General features: G+C 38.8%; 1 protein-coding gene across 4 annotated transcripts in view; it reads right to left on the bottom strand.

The window, feature by feature from the left end:
* The window catches only part of RAB3C (RAB3C, member RAS oncogene family), a 389,298-nt gene that overhangs the window by 211,616 nt on the left and 160,124 nt on the right, over positions 1 to 17,558 (bottom strand). The gene's annotated exons all lie outside the window — the stretch shown is intronic.

Here is a 17,558-nt window from a genome sequence, read left to right as displayed (position 1 = left end):
AGTGGACATCTATGGCTGTCAAAGAATTGTGGCCACTTGTATGAAGTAAGTTGTGCCAGACAACTAATACTCAAAAGTGGGAATTACATGTAAAATTACTTTACCTCCAATGATTCCTCTGGTTTCATTGTCTCTATGTGGACCATACATAGGATTTTTCCAAGCTCAGACTTCCTTGATGCCATGAAAAGTTTTTCATTAGGTTCATAACTACTTCATACACTATGAGTTCTCTCTTTTCTCTAATATTCTTTAAAATAATAATACTAATGATAAACTTTATTATCTGCCAGAGTGGTTTTCAGTCTCTACGATAGCATGCCTATAACCAGAGACTCTGGTTTTAAAATCCCACACAAAATGACATTCAACCAAACTTACTATACAAGTTAAGCATGCCATAGCACAAAGCATTTTGTCTCTTTATTTCCTCCCTAACTAACTTATGAAATTAGAAGACGTTTGTTTCTTGGCAGGAAATCTATGACAAACCTAAACAATATGCTGAAAAGCAGAGACATTACTCTGCTGACAAAGGTCAGTCTAATCAAAGCTATGATGTTCCCAGTGGTCATGCACAGTTGTGAAAGCTGGACCATAAAGATGGTGGAGCGCTGAAGAATTAATGTCTTTGAACTATGGTGCTGGAGGAGACTCCTGAGAGTCCCTTGGACAGCAAGGAGATCAAACCAGTCAATCTTAAGGAAAATCAACCCTTTCTATTCTTTGGAAGGAGTGATGCTGGAGCTGAAACTCCAGTATTTTGGTCATCTGATGCGAATAGGCTGACTCATTGGAAAAGTCCCTAATGCTGGGAAAAGACTGAAGGCAGGAGGAGAAGAGGGCATCAGAGGATGAGATGGCCAGATGGCATCACTGATGCAATGAACATGAACTTGGGCAAACTTCAGGAGATTGTGAGGGACAGAGAGGCCTGGCGTGCTGCAATCCATGCGGTTGCAAAGGGTCAGACATGATTGGGCGACTGAACAACAGCAACAACTAACTTATAGATCTTCCAAGAGAATATCCAGGCAGCTTTCAAAAGATTTTCAGGTTAAGTTTTTTCAGTGGAAATTATATGAACGATCATAATTTGTGAGTGCTTCATGAATTAAATATAGATCTATTATTAATAAGCTAGATACAAAAATGGCTTAAGAACAACTTGTTTCACATGGATATCTACTTCTGCAAATTATCTTTAATAATGGCCTCTTATCTCATGATCAGTTGCTACAGTTCTTAAATGTAACTGAGTTTATTAGTTATTGCAAATCTTATCCATCCCATCCCACCACTGTTTTATAACCTAGGAATTGTAGTAGTCAGTAATATGTGTGTGCCTGTTAACTCGCCTCAGGCATGGCTGACTCTTTGAGACCGTATGGACTGCAACCCGACAGGCTCCTCTGTTCATGGGATTCTCCAGGCAAGAATACTGGGGTGGGTTGCCATGACCTCCTCCAGGGATCTTTCTAACCCAGGGAGCTTATGTCTCCCGCATTGGCAGGTGGGTTCTTTACCACTAGTGCCACATGGAAAGCTCCGTCAGTAACACTGGTATTCATGCCTTTCTATATAGTACATTACACATGCCTGGGCCTATGATTTGCTTTAATTAGAAATGCAGCAAAATAGCCTTGTGCCATTTCTGAGCCTAAGCAGTAAGCAGGTCTGGTGGCTTCAACTTTGATGTGTTGGGTAGCCCTAAGCTGCCATGTATGATGTGGGGCTGCCCTGTCAGAGAGACCACATGGAAAGAACTCAGAGAGAAGAAAAGACCCAGAGGCTTCATGGAGAAAACCTAAGAAAGTAGCCAGCAGAGAAAACTGCATCTCCAAACTAGGGGCCCCAAGGGAGTCACCCCCGCCAACCCCAGGAGTCCTTACCCACTTAGCTGAGGAATCAGGGATGTGAGCACAGAAGTCATTTTGGACATTCCAGTTCAGCAGACATCATGTGGAGAAATGAGCCAACCATCCTGTGTACTGCCCGGATGTCTGACCCACGAAATCATGAGAAATAATAAGATATTTTAACTAGTTAGTTTTAGTCTTCTTCGCTACATAGCAACAGAGAACTGAGGGCTTCCCTGGTGGCCCAGACAGTAAAGAATCTGCCTGCAAATGTGGAAGACCCAGGTTCAATCCCAGGGTTGGGAAGATCCCCTGGAGAAGGGAAGAGCAATCCACTCCACTACTGTTGCCTGGAGAATCCCATGGACAGAGGAGCCTGGTGAGCTACAAAGAACCAGACACAACTAAGCAACTAACACACACATCCAACAGAGAACTGAAATAGAACTGTATTCAGCTGCTACTGTTTCAGTCTTTAAGAAATAATTCTTTTTAAAAAAAAGTTCGGACCAACCCAAATGAGTATAGAATTACTTAACTAAAGGTATATATTCTCATGCAGAGGAGTGGGTCATACATGGAGCTATAGTGTTTTCTCTGTTGCTTCCAAGTAATCTTTCTTCCTCTTCTCAAAAAATACATAAATTTAGGAAAGTCATTCAAAGAGGAATAGGCAGTTTGGATGAATGCACAAACATCCTTTTTCTAGTATGCATAACTCAAGGAATAGATTGCAAAGCATTATACAGGAACAGGTAGACTATATAATCTGTACCATATCCTCCCTAAATGTTGCTCTATACAACTGAGCTTTCAATTTATACTGAGTGACAGAGAATTAGATAAGAATCTGGAGTGCAGCTAGTCTACAACATCATTGAAACACTAAGCAATGTACTTTAATAGTCATGTGAAAGAAATATAAGAAATGCATCCTGAAGCTGAAGAGGCAGCTAAGAGTAACAGTTTTAATAGAAGCCATTTCTATTCCACTTAGGGTGTGCCAAGGGAAGAATATGATTTTTCTTAAGAAATAATTTTGCATCTGCTGCATCACACAGGTAAGTGGGTGATCAAAGCCTTATCTTCATCATGAAGTTACATGGCTATATTGATTTTAACTGCTCACTCAACACAAATTGTAGAACAGATATAACCACATAACCAGAAATTCACCTGGGCCATTTTTTTTCCTTTAACAAAACATCTCTAAAAATATCTTGAGCAGCACTACTTCATGGAGTGCTCTCTAAATTAACAGATTATAAAATAGATATCTATATAACTGAAACATTTAAATTGCTATTCAGTCTCAACCCAAAACTGGTTAAATTATAGGAACTGACTGCCAAAATTATGTTTAGTTTTAGATGTCTGTTATGAAACGTTATATTGGCACTAGAGAGCAGGGTAAGTTGTTCACAGCAAATTTGTGTTAAGAAAATAATATTATTTTCATATGAGAGGCAGTATATAGTAATGGCTGGGGATTCATGTTTTGGAGTCAGACCTGCTAAACTTGAATTCCATTCTAATCGTATAGTAGCCATGTTACCTTGGATACATTACTTTAATTTTTCTGGGCTTCTGTTTTCTCATTTGTAAAAATGAGAATAAAAATAGCATCAGTGTCATAGAGCTTCTGTGGGGATTAAATGAGAATAAACTACATAGAATACTTAGCAGAATGCCTGGCACACAGAAAAAGGTCACCAAATGCCAGCTGTCTCTACTCCCTATCGTAGAGGGTATATATCCAACTCCACAAGGAGTACTAACAGATTATTAATGTAAAAATTACAAAGGAGGTTAAAGTCAAATCAAATGCATGTTTGACTTCACTGAAATCATTATTGGATCCATCAAGAGACCATTTCTACTGATTTTCTGAATAGTATTATCATCATTAATAGCCAAAGATGCACATTTTGTTTAGAGAGCTCAAGCTATAACAAATTCGTATGTACAGAATCAAAGGCCATAAATATATCAATAAAACATCCAAAGAAATTTGAGTGGACTGCAAAATGTTAGAGTCCCTAGAGGTTCCTTGATTTCTTTATTGAATCTGTGGCTTGGGAAGGCTAGCACCAACATGTTCTTATGAGAGTTGCAGAGCTAAAACCTTCTGTAAAGAGCAGTGCGTGAGTCAAGGGCTTTGTGATTTAGTGGCATAAAAGGTTGCCTTTAAAAATGCAATAGAGTCCATTCTGAATATAATCAAATAAGGCCATTCCTATAGACCTGAGAGAGATAACTACATTGCCAAATACTGAAGCCTGCAATTTAAAGTTGTTCTTGACTTATTCTGGGTCTTGGAAATACTTCTATGTGCCTTAAAGAGAAAGGCAGTAGAAATAGGGTTGTTTCATGGTACACATGGCTGCCAGAAAGAATATGCTGTTGGGTAAAAACCCTTCAGCCAGCCAGTCTCAGAGCTATGTGTGTGTGTTAGTCGCTGAGTTGTGTCTGCTCCTTGAGACCCCACAGACCATAGTCTGCCAGGCTCCTCCGTCCATGGGATTCTCCAGGCAAGAATGCTGGAGTGGGTTGCCATTCCCTTCTGCAGGGGATCTTCCCAACCCAGGAATCGAACCCAGGTCTCCTGCCTTGTAGGCAGATTCTTTACCATCTGAGCTACCAGGGAAGCCCTTCAGAGCTATGAGGGGCATCTTATGTTTAAAAGAGGGAAAAGTAAATGAGAAAAAGTCAACAAAATTGATAACATTTTTTATGAGCTTCCTTTCTTATGAGAACCCTGCAGAAACTATGAGAATGCTTGGCAAGTCACAGTTAGAAATTCTAGTTTCTACAAGATAGCAAACAGGTTATTAAAAAATCTATAACTCTTGGCACCAAAAAAAAGGACTTGAGGCATTTCTATAGAAACAAGCATTCTGGCCTTTAAAAAACATTTGTGAGAATTAATTAAATCAGTTGATGTGTTGGGAATATTGTATTCAATCAAAGTGTCAAAGATGGTTAATTGGTGAGGAAAGGTGAAATAAACATATATTATCATCCAAAAAGAACCTTAGCAATTATATTCAGGGACTTAGATCAGAAATGGTTTCAATAGTAAAAGCCTAAGACTTCATAAACTGTAGAATACAAAACAATACAGTAGTGATTAGAAAGGATAACAGTACATCTAAATGCCCAGCCAAGGTTCTTTCTTAAGCATATTTTGAATTTATCTTATATGAAGAATCGGTTGTATTAATATTTGAATTAGACTCATTATACTAAATGTAATATGTGCCTTATTGTCTCTAGCTAGATTGGGATTTCTTATGTTTTTGCTCCATATCTCAATTTATGGCACATTTATATAAACCACAATTTATTAGGTAGAGCTTCCTAACATTCATACAATTAATATTTCCTAAAGGCAGGAAAAAAAGTTAACTGCTGCCTCAAGCATATTATTACTGAAATGTTTACTGAATTTTATTTATTTGCAATTATTATTGGTATTGTTTTAGTACAGAATTAGTTAAGTTCATTTTAGCATGGTTCTAGCTAATTCATATCTGAAAAGAGAGTGTCAAGGAAGAAACCAACTTAAATGAAACTACCCTCCAGCTGTCTACCATGCACCAGCACTAGAAATAGAAAACAGAACTTGATTTTAAAATGAATTCTGGCATGGTTCCCTCTCTTCTAAAACTTGGCATAAGATATGATTTGGGGAGTGACTACACATTTTGCAAAGACAGCAGGTTATTCTGGTATCTAGTGGGTGGATAAAAAACCGCAATCATTTCTAGAGGGGCTTCAACTCAAGAAGGCTGACAGAATGATCCTGTTCTCAATAAACTATGAAAGAAAACAAAGATGACTATATTGGCATTATTATTCACCAGGGAGTTGGGTGGCTGAAGTTGTTAGCAAAGGAAAGGAGTTGTAGAGCTGTAGGTCCCTAGTTAAATCACCGGAGATTTAAAACTAATTTTTTTTAACTCTATTTTTAGAGTTATTGGGCTTAAGTTAAAATCAGTGGTGTTGTTGAGGAGGTAGTGTTAAATAAGTTAAAGCTTCTCCTACAGTTGACTGTTTTAGGAGTCATTGGACTGGATAACTGGATGGGTCAAGAGTTGCCTCTATTATGCATAAATTTATTTCAACATTAAAGCACTGATAACAATCTTTCTTCTCCTCCATATCTGATAAGAGAGCTGGTCCTAAGAATTAAACTTATATTTGTATGCATGCTTATGTGTGTGTGTATGTGTGTGTGTGTGAAAGAGAAAGGATGTGAAAAAGAATCAGAGAGATGGAGAACAAAGGAAAGATGGATACAGATTATGATGGAAATCCCAGGTCATAACAGGAATAACTGTTGATACTCTTGTTAATTGGATCTAGAAAGGAAGACAGGTAGGAGCAACTGTAGGTGATTATTATACTGAATGTTTGTCTTGACACTGTGCACACAATTACATCTGCCTGCAAGGCAGGAGACCCAAGTTCAGTCCCTGGGTTGGGAAGATCCTCTGGAGAAGGAAATGGCAACCCACTCCAGTTCCCCCTGGAGAATCCCATGGGCAGAGGAACCCGGCAGGCTACAGTCCAAGGGATTGCAAAAGTCGGACACGACCTTGCAACTAAACCACCACGCAATTACATGGGCTTCCCTGGTGGCTCAGCTGGTAAAGAATCTGCCTGAAATGTGAGAGACCTGGGTTCAAACCCTGGGCTGGGAAGAGCCCCTGGAGAAGGGAACGGCTACCCACTCCAGTATTCTGGCCTGGAGAATTCCATTGACTGTATAGTCCATGGGGTCACAAAGAGTTGGACACAACTGAGTGACTTTCACTTTCACACAATTACATATGTAATTTACATAAACTAGATAAACAACTTTAGAGGATCTGGGCACCATCATTTTTTTCAGTTCAATTATACAAAAAATTGGTTCATTTTCCCCTGCACCTATCATGTTCAGATAAAAATCCTAGTGAATAAGGGGTTAGGAATAATTACTTAAGCAGAAATAACTGAATGCAGTATTTAGAAGGGTAAAAAAGAAAAATTTTTTTACCCACCGTTAGAAGGGTAAAAAGGAAAATTTGAAAGAAGAAATAACATTTAATTATGCTCATGATATTTAGTTCAAGCAACATTCATGGATAATGTACAATTTGCCAAGCATCTCATTAAGCCCTGAGGATAGAGAGATGCATAAAATATATCACGCCCTTTATGGAATTCACAGATGAGGGGCCACAGGGAAAGCTGAACCAATTTCCTGAATGAGATAAGAAATACAATTATCTGATAGTGAGCTGGTACATGCTGATTCCTTTTTCTCCCCTTTCTTTGTTCTCATAAGAATATCTTAAACATTTAAAAAAAAATTTTTACTTTGCTCAGTCTTTCATCTCGTTAACAAGTTTTCCACCTTCCTCTTTCTCATGTGCCTGAAGAATATTTAACTTTAGTGTCAAAAAACAAGCACACCCACTGGATATAAGCAATTTCTATTACAATGTGGTACATGGTTTTATGAGCAAATTGATTCATTGATTATATCAATACAATTTAACAAAGATGCCGATCAAGCCATTTCCTACCACTCTCTCTTTTCACTGACTCTCCTTCTTGCTCCACTGTTTATATAACTCCTTAGGGCTCTGTCCTTGACATTGCTTTCCACAACATGCTACTTTCCAGCAGCTGTCCCTTCTTCCCCATGGCAGTGATGAGTCCCTTAGCCCAGAGATGCACTGTGATACATCAGCGTGAAACTGAAAATTAGAAAATCTAACTTACAGCCTCAACACTATCAGGAAGTTTTATAAGGTCCTGGGCAAGCCTCCAGCTCCCTCTTCAAACTGTACTCTCTAGTCTCTCTCTGGAATAGACTGGGGGTCCTATAGAGTGTTCTGCTCCCAGAGTTATGATTCAGTTCCTCCCCAGTAATAGGCTGGTTACATAGTTGGCCTAATGGATAAGATAGTAAATAACCAAAATAAATTTCTTCAATTTGCTATTACTGAAAGGAAGCTTGTGATGGGCAGTTAATAATTGTTTCAAGAGATCTTAATAGTGAATCTACAGTTTCATATGCTTTAGCAAATAAAATGTAACCTACTTTAGATACCTGTACTTTCCTGCTCTGTGCTTCTTTCCCCAACCCTCTCAAACCTCTTTGTTTTTAATCTTGGTAAATGTTAATTTTAATCACAGTTACACGAACACCTAATCTAAAAAGCATATTTTGAAAACAGCACTCCAGGGCCTCAACACTCCATACAACCTGAATCTTGACTCCCATTTTATCAATAGTATATTTTTCTTGTTATTTCTAATTGGTCAATTTTAGACATTATCTGTTGGCTTCCTTTTATAATTGAGGAAGTTTTTCAATGATATCCTTATCCTAATTTCCTTTCCCTCTAATCTCTCAATGAAGTTACAGCAAAAGAACACAAGATTTCAATTCATCAAATGATCTGTTTTATAACCATGTGACGATTTTTCACTGTTGAGAGAAGTGGCATCTCTTTTTTGTCCATCTTTTAGATTTTCTTGAATAAAAAGACCTCATGTTTCATTTGCTTCATAGTCTGTGCACTCATGATTAATTATTTTCAATAGCTCCATCAGCCTCTGAATACATTATCATTTGGTCAAATACTTCAGATAATCTATCAAATTGTCTCCTTCATTTCCATCTTTTCTGGTACTTGATGTTTTCAGGCTCTGAGATTTTATGAGGTTTAGCAGGATGGCTCTATCTTTTCTTTGCACCTGAAATTCAGCTCTTACCACTTGGTAAGTCAATTCCCCTTTCCAGTGGCTGATCTTATTCCAAAATGATGAGCAATATTTATGCTCTCCTTTCCTGCTCTTTTTTTTTTTTTCCAATTTTTGCAATGTTGTGTTGGCTTCTGCCATACAACAACTCAAATCAGACATAATCTCCTGCTCTCTTTATCTCTGTCATTTTATTGGGGGTTTAGAGAGCAGAGAGAAATAATTGTGTTCAAACGTTTCTGTTTAACTAGAAGTCTCCTTTCCTATACTTCTCTGTATTCTCTACTATTTAACAAATTATCCTAAAACCCCAGCTTCTTTATTATATATACAGTGGGACTCCTATGTGAGAAAACTGGGTGAATAAGTGGTTTTAGTCAGAGAGGAAGGTCAGATTTCAAGAATTCAAAAGAGATGCCCAGGAGGTGGATCCTAAGAGTAGTCAAATGACCTAATGACCTAGAATGAAAGGTGAAGGTGATACAGAGGTCAAGGAAATGAGAGGCTAGCAAGTTAGATAAGCCATCTCTCCAGGCAAGGGGAAGCATAACACTGTGGAAGTTTGTTAGAGCAGCAATAGGAAACTAATATAGGGAATAATTCTGATTTTGTTTCCTAATTAGTTGCTTGGCATTGCGTGTGTGTGTGTTGGAGTTGGGGGGGGGGGGGGGCGGGTTGTACAATATACATGTCAATTTTTTTTCACAATTCATTTCAATAATGCTTCATTTAATAAGTGTGATCTTTCTGAATCATTACTGGTTTCTGGGCATTATAAGTTTTTCTCTTTGGTTAGACAGTCTGGAAAAATTACTGATTTTTTTAGGTTCTATGACATTGAGGGACATTTCAGTGGCCCACTTAACATGGAGCTAAATTGCTAGTTTGTTCTGAGGTGCTTAATTTTCTTTAAATGGGCAATTTCTGAATCCCTCATTCATAAACTATAGAACTCCTTTGCTTTTTGATTCATTTGCTATAGGTTAGTGCCACATTTCCCTATGCCTTGTAAAGAAAGTTAATTCTCCTATTTATTTCAGTATATAAGATTATGGCCATCAGGCATTTAAAATATTCAGATGAAGGAATTTTAAATTTCAAAAAAAAAAAGCAAAAATGGCACAAAATATGCTGACAAACTCAACCTCTAAAAGCCTGAGCTCAGCACACATTTCTTACTGGAAACCAAACACTCCGTTTTCTAAAGGATATGTTTACTATCCATGGCCTCAGAAGAAAACATTACCTCTGCTTATTTCACTGAGCAAAGAAAAGGCTGTGTGAGTTTGCTGACTAATTCACATTTGGACTTGCTGGTTCTGATTCTGCTTTTTAAACCAAGGAACAGCAGTACAGAGCTTAATTTGAAGTTAAAACTTTCAAATACAGTAAAGATTCCTGAAGGCATTCTTTTTAAGAAGGCAGGTAGTGAAAATTTTAACTGGAAAAGCTGCCCTTAGTCAAAGGAAAGAAGGCTATGAGATTATCAGGAATAGCATGTGTCTTTCCATGTGGAAACACTATTAGATGAAAGGCCTTGACAGGAGAACTAGCGTGGTCTACATGAGAACACAGGTTGAACATGTAGCAGAGAGGTCTGCCCTAAATATTGAGATGTTAATGCTCCAAATACTGTGTACTCAATCAAGAAAAAGATTCTCCTTTCACAGGGGATCCTGTTAAGAGTAAGAGACATCTAGCATCTGAGAGATAAAGGGGGCTACATGGAGTATCTATTTCAAACTGTTGAGATGAGACTCACAGCAACCAATGAACGGATGAAAGCCACACAGAAAGCCAGTCACAGCCCACCACCACATTCACAGCACCCCTACTGTTGGTGGGGTGCATCCCTTGGTTGTAACACCTACCCTACACTGTTTTTTCTCCTTCATTCATCCCACACCATCCCTCCTTACTCACAGCAGCCAACATGTCTCCTTGTTCTGGCGTGGATGACTGCGGACTGGGATGGAAGAATATGGCAATCACCACATATAACCAGCATGGAGTCCATCAGGCCAGGAAGCACATATTTGCCAGAATATAAAATGATAACCTTCTCTAAGCAGACAAAAAAGTCTTCTTTGAATATAGCATAGCCTCATAATAGCCTCTCTCTGGTTATATGGGGTTTTTTCTATGTACACCCAGATCTAGCACAGATAGCAAAAAGACATTTGTTTTTATCAGAATAATCCTTTTAAGTCAATGATAAAGGGGCTTAGCATTATTCTTATTGTTCTAAGCTTTTTTTTTGAAAAATCATGATTCTATTGGAATTGGAATGACTTAAGTTTCATTATTGTTAAAATAGAGAATTGCTGCATTTAGATTTTTACTCAGTTTAAAATAAATCTCTTAGGCAAAGTTAGGGAAAATTTCTTGCTAGTAATAAGTATTTTTTTCCCTAAAAGTTAATACACTAATGCTCTTTTCTGAGACATTCAGGGAAGACTTAAAATACAAAAATAGCAAAAAAAATATTGTTTTACTGAGAGATGATCTATTGACAATAATTTCCCCCCCTCAATCATTTCCTAAAAGTCCATGACTTATCACCTCATACCAGGAAGCATCTTTACTTAAATAAGCTAATCAATAGTCTGGTTGACTCCATATACTTCTTCAAATTAGTAACTGTCCCAAGTGACGCTAATGGTAAAGAACCCACTTGCCAATGCAGGAGACCTAAGAGATGAGGGTTCCTGGGTCGGGAAGATCCCCTGGAGGAGGGAATGGCAACCTACTCAGTATTCTCACCTGGAGAATCCCATGGACAGAGGAGACTGGTGGGCTACAGTCCCTAGGGTTGCAAAGAGTTGGACACAACTGAGGCAACTTAGCACACATACATGCACAATCACTTTGAACATGAATACACACAACACTGTATGAAGTTCAGCTATTTGCAGTATAACATTCCATGTCTTTTGTTACCAAATATCAAATATGACCCATGTAAGTTTCATTACCAGCTATCCAAACTTATTTATCAATAGTTTCTATAACTTTCATGTCTAATATGAAAAATACTTATGAATTTAGCACCATATACTAGGATTAGCTGACAAAGGTCTGTCTAGTAAAAGCTATGGTTTTTCCAGTAGTCATGTATGGATGTGAGAGTTGGACTGTGAAGAAAGCTGAGCGCCAAAGAATTGATGCTTTTGAACTGTGGTGTTGGAGAAGACTGTTGAGAGTCCCTTGGACTACAAGGAGATCCAACCAGTACATCCTAAAGGAGATCAGTTCTGGGTGTTCATTGGAAGGACTGATGCTGAAGTTGAAACTCCAATACTTTGGCCATCTGATGTGAAGAACTGACTCATTGGAAAAGACCCTGATGCTGGGAAAGATTGAAGGCAGGAGGAGAAGAGAATGACAGAGGATGAGATGATTGGATGGCATCACTGACTCGATGGACATGAGTTTGAACAAGCTCTGGGAGTTGGTGATGGACAGAGGCCTGGCGTGCTGCAGTCCAGTGGGGCCGCAAAGAGTCAGACACAACTGAGTGACTGAACTGATTAGGATTATCTAAGCTTTAAAATTTAGAATTTGGCAACCCACTCCAGTATTCTTGCCTGGAGAACCCCAGGGATGGAGGAGCCTAGTTGGCTGCCATCTATGGGGTCGCACAGAGTTGGACACGACTGACGCAACTTAGCAGTAGCAACAATCATTTTTATCATTGCTCTAAAATGTTGTTTATAAGTATTTTCAAGAGCTTACATGGCTGCTTCTTAGTCTATTTTCTTACTGCCTTCCCCCCCCAAAATACATACATTGAATACACACACACACACACACACACACACACACCTCAAATCATCTATCTGCCACCTTCATGTAAATCACTAAAAGCAGAGGACATCTATTTTATAGATCAGTCTTCAATTCTAGCTCATCACCCTGTCCTCTAGTTTATTGAAAAGATATGTCATAGAAACATTGTTTATTTCCTCAAATTAGTTGAAAACGTTAGTGCTTCCTTTAACCCAATATTATTTGGATCAGCACTCTAAGCCTTGTCTAGAGGCCTTGTCATTTCTCTAGGAGTTCTTCACAATCTGAAATCAAACAGTTAGATAAGTTATCATCTAGTCAGGAAGTTAACAATTCAGTTCTCTGGTCGGTGATATGATTTAATCTAAAAGACATTTATTGAGTATCTGGTTATGATTCAAACACTCTCCCAGGTTATAAAGAGGATAATATAACGGATAAGACATTTTAATTTGCACTAACTCTTCAGTAAAATACCAAGACATATCTTTACCCCTATCTTATTCTTTATACCAAAATAAATTCAAGGTAGACCACAGATGGGGAAAACAAAAACAAAACAAACAACAGACAAACAAAACTATCAGTCTGGTTTGCTGGCCATCTGAAAGCTCTACAGGAAAGTTAGGATAGCTTTAATAAATATTAGAGCATATTATGGGCAGAATTATGCCCCCCTTCAAATTCATATGCTGAAGTTCTAACCCCCAGTATGTCACAACGTGACCTGATTTGGAAATAAAGTCTTCACACATATAATCAGTTAAGCTAGGATGAGGTCATACTAGAGTAGGATTGGCCCCTAATCCAGTATGACTGGTATCCTTACAAGAGAATTTTGGAAATAGAAGGCACACAGGGAGACCAGCACGTGAAGACTGGAGGTGTGTGCTGCCATAATCCAATGAACTCCCAGAAGCTAGGGCAGAGGCATGGAAGAGATTCTTCCCTAGCACCTTCAGAGAGGGCACAACCTTGCTGACACCTGGATTTAGGACTTCTGGGCTCCAGAACTGTGAGACAATATGTTTCTTCTGCTCAAACCACTCAGTTTGTGGACACTTTTTATGCCACTCCTCGTAAACTACTGCAACCGAGCAAAACCCTGCACCTCCTCCTCACCCAATACAAAGGCCCTTCCACATCTCCTGCCTCTTGTTTATAGGAAAGCTGAAGTCTCCCAGGCCTTCCTGAGTCACAAAAGAGCTGATGCAAGCAATTAATTGATTAGGACAATAGAGTCACAGGCTTACTGTCTGATGCACATTCTGAGCCATTTTACTGATACCATAACTGCCACCAGGGGAAAAGACTCTCTGCATAATGACCAGACTGCAGCCATAACATGAACTGCTTCACCTTGAGCAATACTGAATCTACAGCTAACATGATTCCAAGAACTGGCCTTAAGAGAAGGGGATTAACACTACTGCTTATAATATACAATATCTTTGTGGATATCAAAATAATTGCAGCTTACTCTGCCCGTATATGTAAACAGACAACTATAACCATCAACAAAGGAAGAATATAGTGCCCTATGTCAGCAAAAAGAAGCTACAGAAGATGAACTTTCATCAAAATGGAATGATATCCAGACACGAAGGGATTTGTAAGCAGCTTTTGGCAGGAAGGAGCTCCCTGAAGGAGGCCCCTTCTGTCTTGTCACTAACCTAAAACCTAGCACCCTATGCTCTACTCATATCTGTCCCAGCACACCTTTCAAATCTTGTGATCACATGACATCTGCATAATCTGTTGGTTTATCCCATAAATCAAATAAGTAAAAATGAATCTGTGATTAACAGACGACCGGCTCTCTTTCCTCGCTTCCCCTTCAGTAATCTTTCAAACAAAACAGTGTGAACAAGATAGCATCTAAAGAAAAGTCACAAGAAGTCAACAAGCCTGCACACAAGCTCACACACAGCGGGGGCTGGAGATGACTCTTCCCCCAACCTCCATCTCAATGATTAACTGAGATTACTTTCCTTTTTCCCTTTAAAAACTTTATTGGCAAAACTTTTGGAGGTGGTTTTTGGAGGACACTGAGTCTACCATCTCCTCAGATGGCCAATATTTTGATTAAATCTGACTTTCTTTTCTACCAACATTGCCTCTCTTGAATATTGATTTTTAAATGGCAAGCAGCCGGACCTGATTCAGTAACACTAACACAGAATGGGAAAAGTCACTCTAAGGAAATATAAAAACAAAGAACCATAAAAATCATTGATAATATTAAGTGGATAATTTTTAAAAAATTGTATGGCAAAGAAAAACAAAACAAACCAGTGTTAAGTGTTAATCACACAGTCATGTCCGACTCTTCGCAACCCCATGGACTATAGCCCTCCAGGCTCCTCTGTCCATGGACTTCTCCAGGCAAGAATACCGGAATGGGTTGCCATTTCTTCTCTGGGGGATCTTCCCAACCCAGGGGTTGAACCCGGGTCTCCTGCATTGCAGGCAGATTCTTCATCATCTAGGCCACTAGGGAGGCCACCAAAAACCAAACCAGAATATAAAGGGAAAACTTCCCATTCTGGAACTTCAATTGAGGGCCCAAAGCTGAGGAAAATAATCAGTCAATGCAGGACCTAAAAAGGGGCTGGCAAGATTAGTCCATCCTCCCCAGCAGTCTATATAAGCAAGGGCTGAGAGAGAATACAGGGTGACAATGGGTTCTTTAGAGGTCAAAGAGAAGGCTGTCAGAATGCTATGAAATTTCCTTGGTCCCTGACATAGATGGAATGAGAGAGGCTTCAGAAAATACCTAAGGAAGGGCAAGCTGGGTCTCCTAGGGCTTGGGGAACACAGGGAATTTTTCTTTGAAATGACCCCAAGGGCAAGTGACTGATGGGACCAAGGTGCCTGGCAGAACAAAGAGCCAAGCTATGCCAGGAAAAGGTGTAGACATAGGGCCAGTCCCTTGGGGCAAATGGGAACTGGTAAAAGAGTGATTTTTAAGCTGAATGAAAAGAAATCTAGTCCAAGAAAAACTACCTGGAGGAGAAAGTGAATGCCAGCAGCGGGGCCACCAAAGTAGATAACTAGAAGGCTGAATAAGGATGACTGAGAGCTGAGAAGATACCTTCATCTCAGATCGCCAGGAGGAATTCTTTTTAACAGAAATCCTAAACTTTACGTGAGCAAATTCAGTGATCTGTGTCACACTGGTGGTAAGTGCTACTGATTTGGGTTTTGATATTTTCTTTTGGTAGTCATTTGCTTAAAAGGCTGAGAAAAAATAGGCAGATAAGACAATGGCCTCTGGGAGAAGATGCTGATGGGTGCTGGAAAGCACATTTCCTTCCCATTTCAGGGTAACTGTGACTCCTATTTGCTGAGCTTGAATGCCTGCCATGTGTGGAAATGCAGCACTTGCAAGGCTTTCTGCAGAAAAGAAAATTTAAACAGCAGATGGGAGAAAGAAACAGAAAGCTTAAATTGTGGGATATGGAAAGTTTAAAATGTATCTGACAAAAGGAATCTTAAAAAGTGTTTAATGAAAATTGTGATTACAGAGATGGTAGTTAAATAAGGGTATAGCCAAGGTGGTATTGGCAAAGTTGAAGAAAATTAGATTTTGAGGGAAAAGATGTTTCTCTTTTTAAGAGATATTTAATTTCTTCTGAACTTTAGTCTCAAAGAGCCTAAATGAATGGGATATGTTTAGTTACTAGTCACTAGACTCTTTGAGAATGGGGTATAAGATGTACACAAAGTCATTTTCATGGAGAAGTCTGCAGAAAAAACATACTGAGTGTAAGATGGCTTTGGGTTGAAGGAAACCTTGGTTGGGGTGAACATGAGAAAGCTACTCCAAATGATAGACACACACAAGACATGGTTGTTAGAGTCTGGGCTTGCTGTTGTTGTTTAGTCACTAAGTTGTGTCACTCTTTGGGAGTCCATGGACTGTAGCCCACCAGGCTCCTCTGTCCGTGGGATTTACCAAGCGAGAATACTGGAGTAGGCTGCTGTTTCCTTCTCCAGTGTATCTTCCCAACCCAGGAATCGAACCCACATCTCCTGTTTGGCAGGTGGATTCTTTACCACTGAGCCACCCAAGAGGCCTGAGGTCTGAGAACTCAACTTGAAAACCTCAACATCATCCCAAGGGTGCTGGGTTTACCATTGGGTCTGAGGCATGCACTCAGAGGAATCTTCTGAGCCCCTGCAAAGTAAAGGGAAGTTCACAGTCACGATGCCTTGGTTGTTTACAATGTGATCCAAGAGCATTAGACTTCAGGTTGGGAAAGGTTTATATTTTTACTCAGACATTTCATCTCAGTACTTACCCTAACTTTAGAGAGAGTTCAAATTTCCAAAGATGAACAAAAAAAGTCATAACAACTTTAACATCTTACAGAAAGCCAGAATGAGTTTTGGGTCAAATCAATACTTCCTATCTTTACCTTCCTTGGTGTTTTAGGTTTTTAACATAATTTCACATTTTCTAACACATTGTAACCTATAGAAAAGATTTCTATGCATTTAAAACACAATACATTATTCAGTGTAAAGCATCATAACATGTGTGTTGAACTTCACACTATGGGACACTGAATTACAGTATTAAATATTGCATTACTGTATTACATTGACCATACAAGCTCCTGTACCATCTCCATTTATAGTCTGGTAGATCTTTTTGATTGCCATCCATACATTTTTTACATAGATTGAGCATAAAACATGATTTCTTGGCATTAGGCACCATTTCCCACAGCTTTCTCTTGTGTAAGAAAAAGACTCTCTAACCAGCAGATAGATTCCTTATAGAACAGTCAATCAAAAATCTAGGATTCACCATATTTACTGAAAAACACATTAATATATGTTTTAAAGAGACAAAGCAACAGACCAAGTTCAAAAGTTGTTTCCTGGAGAATGAGAAAAATAATGTCCTGAAGTCTAAACTTAATATTCACAGGAGTGATTCACACAGAATAAATGTACTCATTGTTCTCTCTGATAATACATCACATCCATGGAATAAACTCAATTCCGATCCTAAGATACTGTTTCAAAATTCTCTGTCTAGATTTTTTCAAATATTTATTATGAGTGAGACTTTATTCTGGAAAAATACCAACACTCTGCATCTTTTCAAAATTACTAATTTATTGCCTATTCTGCAAC

Source organism: Odocoileus virginianus, chromosome 14 (genome assembly GCF_023699985.2).
Source record: "Odocoileus virginianus isolate 20LAN1187 ecotype Illinois chromosome 14, Ovbor_1.2, whole genome shotgun sequence".
NCBI classification, from domain to species: Eukaryota; Metazoa; Chordata; class Mammalia; order Artiodactyla; family Cervidae; genus Odocoileus; species Odocoileus virginianus.
Note: the sequence above shows the minus strand (reverse complement) of the source record. Positions and strands in the feature narration are given on the sequence as shown.